Source organism: Dipodomys merriami, unplaced genomic scaffold (genome assembly GCF_024711535.1).
Source record: "Dipodomys merriami isolate MVZ:Mamm:240054 unplaced genomic scaffold, mDipMer1.0.p SCAF_108, whole genome shotgun sequence".
Classification (NCBI taxonomy): Eukaryota; Metazoa; Chordata; class Mammalia; order Rodentia; family Heteromyidae; genus Dipodomys; species Dipodomys merriami.
This window is the reverse complement of record NW_027202360.1, coordinates 3,231,029-3,240,309: the sequence shown is the minus strand read 5'-3', so window position 1 is coordinate 3,240,309 and position 9,281 is coordinate 3,231,029. Positions and strand designations below refer to the sequence as shown.

The window sequence follows — 9,281 nt, the reverse complement described above, 5'->3', positions numbered from 1 at the left end:
AGCAGACAGTAACTGAAAATCCATCTCAATTTCTCATTTCTTATATTTCAGGGCTCCAATTCCTTGAGAAACAAGAATTAGCAGCAAGCAATTGTGTAATGTAAGGCAACTTAAAATGAAAGATGAAGTCACAAAATCGAGAGAAATTACTCTATTTCAACGTGAATTGACAGATGACCAGCCCATATAAGTGAACAAATCAGAAAGTGTCACAAGATTATTTTTAATACCCCTCCCCTAATGACTAATGTAATATTTCAGTCCAGCATAAGTGGGCCCAAAAATAGTTCCTGGAAGGATAGATCCGTGATTGATATACCATGGTCAGGAAAATGACTTAGAGGTTAAAGTTAATTCAGCAAAACATTAATTGAGAAGATCGTTTGTGCTTCAAAACACTGGTACTTTAGTACAACTTGGTTCTGTGGTATAAAAATGTTGTCATTCTCAAACCAACCTACATTTAATCTCCTGAAAGTGTATTCCTTTTCAAATAAACTTTTTGAAATCACACTTACCAAAATAACATTTGATAAGTAGATGACACTTAGTGACACTACAAGTTTTTCAAGTGTAGGGAGCAAGTTACAATAGAGTTGATTCATTTACCCAGCACTAATGTCAGACAGGTTCAACCATTCATTAAAGTCTAAAAGTAATACCACGCACCATTTGTGTTGCTCAGTAGGTGCCTTCCAGAAATTTGTTTAATAGATCAGCCTCCCATATTTCAACCTTAAACATTAGCTAATAAAGTAAATTTCATCACTTAATAACGGGCATTTTAAAAAGTCACAAATACTTGCCTTATCATATGCTGTTTTGTTTTCCCTCTGTCTAACACAGTAAGAAATATGTCTTTAAGTCTTGAATATGGGTACTCATCTGAGATGTGACAAAATCTATCTTCTATTTCTATCATATTCTTCTATAGTAGTATATGTTACTTTTCTTCTTTTTCCAAAACTTATAGGTAGTAGAAAGTTTTATTCCATGTAATATAAAATAATCACACATCATTGTACAAAACCATTTATAAAAACTGGTAGTTAAGAATACATTCAAAGCCATTTTTAAACTTTCTTGTTGACTAAAGATTAATTTTCAAATGGATGAGAATATAATCATGTCTAGGTGTTTCAAGTCTCCAGTCTTGCAAATTGTTATTGCAGATGAATGAATTATGGAAATATAAGCTGACATCAGTTCAAGTATGTGCAGGACTGAAACTCCATGGAATGTATATAAACCTTTCAAATATTAACAGACAGTTTAACAGAATGACTATCAGGAAGTTGAAACCAGAGAGCCATAATAGTAAAGACATAGAATGAATGAAAAATGGAACAAGGGGCAAGTACAGCTAGAATACTCAATGTACACATTTGAGAAAGGAAGTGGTAAATCGGAAATAAATCTTGGAGAATGTGGTGGTTGAGAATGATAGAAGGTGTCACTGTGATCCAGGAGCAATGGATAATTAGGTGGACATATTTAATTGTAAGACACTTTCACAACCTTTGGAAATTCAGTTAAAAAAACACAAAAACACATAAAAATCACAACCAAACAGCAATCTGTAGGGAGTATGAATATGACCTCTCAAAAATTTTAAGCAGTTAATGGAGAGAAGTCTTAGTAAAAGCAAACAAAGATGTTCAAAGAGGGCAGTTTGGCGTAGAGGAGGATTCTGAACAGATTTAAATAGATTATCTAAGGTTATAAATCACATATATCTGCTGCAAATATTATCTTTCTTCTATGAGTTCTCTTTGTCTGAACTTGATAATCCAGTCCTGAGCCACAATTGATAGCTTGGAAAAATGGAATGGAAGAAACAAAATGAAGAACCCATTACTCCACTGTAGAGAAAACAATCTTTTATTTTTTCCTCTCATCCCTCTTCACTACATTTTATTCATACTTTTAGGTCAATTCATTTTGAATTACATTTTCCTTCTTTATTCTGGCAAAGTAATTCGTCAAATAATTCACTAAAAGTTATTTGCCATTTTTTTTGATTATGCTGTTTAATTGACTAAGCGAGTCCATTAAACTTTCCTCTTGTATTTGGTTGCCATGAAACAACATCTATGTTAATGAGGACAAATCTAATGTAAAAATTGTCTCCAGAAAACCAGTCCAAGAAACTGTGATTACAAATACTTGGCTAACTTTTTTCTTTTTCCATTACCTTGAAAGTCTTCTTGTGTCTAAATTGCCCAGAAAAATAGGTGCTCCATCACTTTTTGTTTCAATCAATTCTAACCTCAAGGATATATTTTGCTAACAAGATGCTTAGAGGAAACCAAAAAATACTCCATTTTTATCTTCTCACTTAAGACTCACCTTAGATAACATATCAGGAACAGTGAAGTTTTTCTTTGCAAAATTATTTCAATATATTATTTTTCTCTTGTTCTTGCATTTGCTCACCAAGATGTATGGAGAAGAATAGAGGTAAATCACCCATACATTGGAAGACAGGTCTGTTACAAAAGGACAACGCTTCTGTGTCCTACTTCTATGTCCTCCTCTCAACTCTTTCCTGATTTCCAATTAAACACAGCTTCTTGGCTATTGAAGCCTCACCCACTGCTTCATCTTCATAGTTTCTCTTTTAAAACTCTTTTAAGGGTAGAGACCCAGCTATATACAACCAATCTGAAAAGGATCCCAAACCTCAAAATCTAAAGGAGTTTTATGACTCTTCAGGAGGATGATTGGGAGACCTAGGACCCCCCATGCCAATCGTTTGATCATCACATTCCTGCCTCATTTTGTCCCCTTTCCTATTGGCCAATATTCGTCGCTGTAACTGATCTGGATATGACCAGGTGTCAGGAATGGTAGTGGTTAGAGCCCCGTTCTTTTTTTGTCTAGGAGACAACTCCTCCGGTACTTGCACTCTCAGCAATCACTGGCAAACCAATGACTCATATCCTTTTGCAGGTTTGGTACGTGTTCCCCCATTTATTGTTCTGGCTACTAATGACTCTCAGTTTTCCCAGGTTCAATTGATTCATCCGTGCACTAAAAGAGCAGTAGGATTGATCCTTGCAATCGGGTCCGCAATCATCGCTACAGTGGCTTCAGCTACCACCGCCGCTGTATTGCTGTCCCAAAGCGTGTCCACCGTGCAACAGATAAACCAGCTCATCCCTCAACTGTCATCCATAGAATTATAACATTTACAAGTTGCCAATCATCTTAAGGGAGGCCTCCTTGTGCTCCAACAACAAATAGACTTGCTCCAAGAACAGATTACGTTTCTTTGATTACAACAAGGAGGACTATGTAATGCTATGACTAATTCTGTCTGTCAGCTTACCACTCCCGCACCCAATTTCACTGAACTTAGTAACGACCTCAAAGGCCCTAAGTTCCTTAAGTACTTAAACTTCAACCAAATCCTGCTGCATGATGTTACCCACCTAAACCAGACCACCATTCAGCTTATTCCCGCTGTCTCCTTTTTAGAAGATGTGCTTAAAAAGTTTCAATGGTTTTCGCCATCCTCTCTGGTCATCTGGGGAGGCCATGCACATGTAGGGCTTACTCTCCTAGGAATTATTAAATGCTTGCATTCCCGGCAAAAATGCCTCCAATGACGGTTCACCATAATGATGGTCCTTTTAAAAGAAAAGGCAAAATTTGTGGGTAGAGCCGGTCAGATCTGGTTGAGTCAGCTAGAGTAGCAGTTGAAGCACACTTCCTGCTCATAGAGACGTGACCCACAGGCACGTCTGCCTAGCTTTCCAGCCATGAGCTGTCCATGCTCCCTACATGCCTCCGGGGGACCAATCAGTGCCTGTCACCAAGCAGTGCCCATCATCAACTCCCCGCTAAGTAATTGGCTGGGAAGGACTCAGGAGGTTGGGAAAGCTGGAGCTATAAAATCCCAACCCTTGTGCAGAAATAAACCAGAACTGCTTAAACCTGTTCTCCCAACGTGTGTTCCTTGAGTGCGTCGTTCACACTTACCTCCTGCCAGAGATCTAGCCCTACAATGTAGCAATGGGGGAGGCCTTATAGTCCTTCACCTTCATTAGACTTGAAGCTAAAAATCTGTGATTAGTTGGAAATCAGGCAAGAGCTAAGAGGAGGACAGAGAAATAGGACATAGGAGCATTGTCTTTTTGTAAAAGACACTGTCATCCATGGTATGGGTGATTCAACTCTATTCTTCTCCATACATCTTGTTGAGCAAATGCAAGATGAAGAGAAAAAAATAATCTATGGAAATAATTTTGCAAAGAATAACTTCACTGTTCCTGATATGGTATCTAAGGAGAGTCTTAAGAGAGAAGATAAAAGTGCAGTATTCTTCGGTTTCCTCTAAGCATCTTGTTAGCAAAATATCTTTGAGGTTATAAGTGATTGATCCAAAAATTGGCAGAGTACTTATTTTTGAGGGCACTTTAGACAAAGAAGACTTTCAAGGTAAAAGAAAAAAAGAAAAATGTATAGCTAAATATTTGTGATCACAGCTTCTTGGACTGGTATTTTGGAGACAAAGTTTTACATTAGAGATTGTCCTCATTAACATTGATGCTGGGTTTCCGTGGCAACCAAATGCAAGCGGGAAGTTTAATGGACTCGCTTGGACAAGAAAACAGCATGATAGAAAAAAATGGCTAATAATATTTAGTGAATTATTTTGACCAATTACTTTGCCAGAACAAAGAAGGAAATATTTAATTCAAATCACTTGACTTAAACTTATGAATAAAAGTAGTCAATAGAAATGAGAGAAAACGTAGACGACTGTTTCTTCTCCAATGGAGTAATGGGTTCTTGATCTTGTTTCTTCCATTCTATCTTCACAAGCTATCAAGTGTGGCTCAGGACTGGAATAGCCTTTCAGACCAAGAGAACTGGCAGAGGAAAATATTTGGAGCAGATGTAGGTGATTTATAACCTTAAACAGTCTATTTAAATCTGTTAAAATTTCTCCTCTACACCAAATTGCTCACTTCGAACAGCTTTGTATGCTTTTCCCAAGATTGTCCTTCATTAACTATTTAAAATTTTGAGAGGTCATAATCGTACTCTATAGAGATTGCTGTTTAGTTGTGGTTTTTGTGTGTTTTTGTTTTTTGTTGTGTTTTTTCACTGAATTTCAAAATGTTGTGAAAGTGTGTTACAAAAATGTCCATCTAATTGTCCAATGTTCCGGGATCAGAGTCACTCCTTCTATCATTCTCAACCAACCCCTTCTACAAGATTTATTTCCGATTTACCACTTTCTTTCTCACATGTGTATATTAAGTATTCTAGCTGTACTTGCCCCTTGTTCCATTCTTCGTTCATTCTATGGCTTTATTATTATTCCTTTACTATTATTACTATTAATTTAATTTCCTGATACTCATTCTGTTAAACTGTCTGTTAGTACTTTGAAAGGTTTATATACATTCCATGGAGTTTCAATTCTGCATATACTTGAACTGATGTCAGCTTATATTTCCATAATTCATTCATCTGAAGTAACAATTTGCAAGACTGGAGACATGAAGCACCTAGACATGATTTCATTGCCCTCCATTTGGAAGATTAATCTGTAGTCAACAAGAAAGTGTAAAAATGGCTTAGAATGTATTCCTAACTACCAGTTTTTATAAATGGCTTTGTACAGTGGTGTGTGATTATTTTATTTTACATGGGATAATATTTTCAACTACCTATAATTATTGGCAAAAGAAGAAATATAAAATTTACTACGGTAGAGGAATATGATAGAAATAGAAGACAGATTGTATGTTTGTCAAATCTCTGATGAGTACCCATATTCAAGACTTAAAGTCATATTTCTTACTATATTAGACATATAGGGAAAACATAAAACACCATATGATAAGGCAACTATTCATGACTTTTTAAAATGTACTTATGTGATGAAATTTACTTTATTAGCTAATGTTTTGGTTTGAAATATTGGAGGCTGAACTATTTAACAAAATTTTGAAGGCACCTACTGAAAAACACAAATGGTGGGGGGTACTATTCCTACACTTTAATGAATGGTTGAACCTGTTTGGCATTAGTGCTGGGTGAATAAATCAACTCTATTGAAACTTGCTCCCTACACTAGAAAGACTAGTAACCTCACTAAATATCATCACTTGTAAAGTGTTATTTTGGCAAATGTGATTTTTAAAAGTTTATTTGAAAAGGAATATACTTTCAGCAGATTAAATGTAGGTTATCATTTGTTTGAGAATGACAACATTTTTATACTACAGAGCCAAGTTTACTGAAGTACCAGTGTTTTGAAGCACTAAGGATATTCTCAATTAATGTTTTTTGAATTATATTTGACCTCTATGTCAAGTATTCCTAGCATTGGTAGACCAATTATGGATCTATCGTTCAGGAACTATTTTTTAGCCTGCTGATACTGGACTGAAATCATTCATTAACCATTAGGAGAAGGGTACTACAAATAATCTTGTGACATTTGTGGTCTTTTCCACTCATGTGGCATGGTCATCTGAAAATTGAAGGTTTGAATTACTGTACTTTCACATTTTGTGATTTCATCTTGCATTTTAAGTTGCCTTGCATTTCCCAATTGCTCACTGCTAATTCCTGCATTTCAAGGAATTGGGGCCCTGAAACATAAGAAATGAGAAATTGAGATGGGTCTTCAATTACTTTCTCTTGGCATGTTGCATGGGAATAGGTGGGAACTTTTGCCCTAGTTATCTGATGATGCGGATAACTGGGAGCTGGGATCCTAGGACCCATGGATCCTGTAGAAGAATAATACCTTTTAGACATCATATCAGCAAAATTTGAGTATAATCAGGAAGAATGCTTCAGAAATATGGAGAAAAACAATTTGGGACCAGCGAGTTAAAACAATAAACAGAGCAGCAGAGTAAAATCCCTTATAGATTAGAGGAAAACAACATTGTTTTTTTTTTTTACCATGTGAATTCAGAAGACCAATAACACGTAGAAAGTATCACAAGTTTATACCGAAAACATTGCATTGATCCTTTTTATATTCTAATATATATTCTAATCCTGATTATTTATATTCCAATCTATTTATTGGAATAATATAAATTAATTTGTCAAATTATCAATTAATTCCAGTAAGATCCACTTTGTGAAATATAAAATCAACACATATAAATATAAAATATATAATTATCTATAAGAAAATGTTTTGCATTGTTCCGTTGTGGTTAGGGAATCAAAGGCAACTGTTTTAAAGTATTATTCCATTGCCTCTACCTCATTGTTTGGGAGAATTAGAACTAAAGCTTTACCATTCAGGGATGTACAGCTTAGAGGCAAGAGGAAACACTGTGGTTAAAACACTACCAATTTCAGGCCTAATAATGAGGAGAAACATATGGACTTCTCCTGGAGCTATGGAATATATTTGGTGATAGAAAATCAGTGGTGTAACTTCCTGCCTGGTTGGATGGTAGTCAGGCCAGGACATTAGGTAATCATGCATATGAACAATTTTTTCACCTTCTTGGCTTTAGCTACTTTTGGAATGGTAGGGTGTAATAAGCAGTTATATTTTGAAATAAAATACCTTGTAGTCCGAACAGTTCTGTCTGAACTGTTCGTCTCCATATAATCCCTTGTAACTAAGATTAGTTTTGCTCCAGTAAGACAATCTATGCTGTCAGGGTAAGACATTCTGGTTGGGCTGTTCCTATACGAAGCAAGGGTAAAAGGTCAAGGAGACATTTGTGCCAGCAAGACCTCATTTGGGAAATTTTAAGCTGCAGAAATTTAGAAGTAGCTCTTAAGCAAGGCTTACTTTGAATCCATTAGCTCCACAAAGCTAAATCAGTTAATAAATAAGTACTTGAAAATCCATTACCTTTGCACCTATCTATAACGGCTTCAAAGTATGATCAAATTTCAAATGAAAAAGACTTAAAATAGTCATTTACAAAAACTTGCAAATGTGAGCAATCGAACAAACAACATAAGTTTTTTCCACCATACACAGAATTTTACAGAAATAAGATGAATAGCAATTTTGGGAACAATAAGGTTTCCTTGTTACAAATAGGCAACCAAGGATATATACCTGTCTTAAGATTGCATCATTGATTACTTAAGTTTATAGGATACTACATGCTTCAGCAGCAGGTCTACCCGAATTACAATACAGAGATTTACATGCCTCTTGCACAAGGATGATATGAAAATTTGTGAAGTATTCCATATTTTTCATTCTTCAGATGCAAGAAATGAAAAACTGTTATTCAAAAGTTGATTACAAATATACAAGTGTAATAATATATGTAATTCATAGAAATAAAAGTTAGTTTGACATCAGTGTATTCAATCTTCACCATTTTAGAAAGGCCTTTACATAGCATAACCTTTATAAAACTTTTGAAATAAATAACATTGTCATTTTATCCGAAAGAAATAAAATTCTATAAGGACCTAGGAATTAAAAGAATCTTAAAATGTTTCTGTATGGAATGCAATCTGAAAGGACACATTTATTAATGAACGTATGTATTATAAAACAATGTCGAATTCAAAGTATTATATCTAGGAGCGAATGAAACAGATTATGGACATTATACAAACAGAATACTAAACATTTTAAAATATACTTTTTCAGACAAGCACCAGAAATATCTTTAGTTTCTGTAATACTCATTTCAACAGATAAATTAAAATTTTTTTCTGATTTAAAAAATCACAAACTCTATAGAAATCATTATAGATGTATACAAACAACTAAAATATATTTTGACATCAAAGTCAGGCAATTCACTTGGAAGAATACCATGGAATACATGAATTTTTAAAGTAAGGTATTGCTGTTTCTTTGTATTGTGAAAATATTTTCTATGGTCACATAGGATGGACTGGCAATTTTGAAATTAAAGAAACTTAACTGATCCATTAGGACTTAGGAGAACAATTTGTACAGCTTTCCACAACTTCAAAGAGGTAGTGATACATACTTATCCTTTTGGCAATATCAAATTCAGTTTCTTCCAAGTTGTGCTTCAGAACTGACTTGATATAATGGTTCAATAGAAGGAGATCCAGCGTATCATTGCTATATCTATTCCCAGCAGCAAGATGCATGGGGGTCAAGAGGCCTTTAACTTGGCCATTGGTATCTGCATGATGATGAAATAAAGAAGCCACTCTGTTATTATTCCATGTATAAGTACTGTGCAGGGATGTCCAGCCATTCACAGTTATTGCATGAATATCTGCCTTGAGCCACCAACTCATGGACAATATCTAAGTGTCCACTGTAGGCTTCTCGATGA

General features: G+C 35.1%; 1 pseudogene; it reads left to right on the top strand.

Moving 5' to 3' along the window:
* Positions 1-8,112: 8,112 nt before the first annotated feature.
* On the top strand, positions 8,113-8,209 carry LOC138815206 (U6 spliceosomal RNA; annotated as a pseudogene).
* Positions 8,210-9,281: the final 1,072 nt, after the last annotated feature.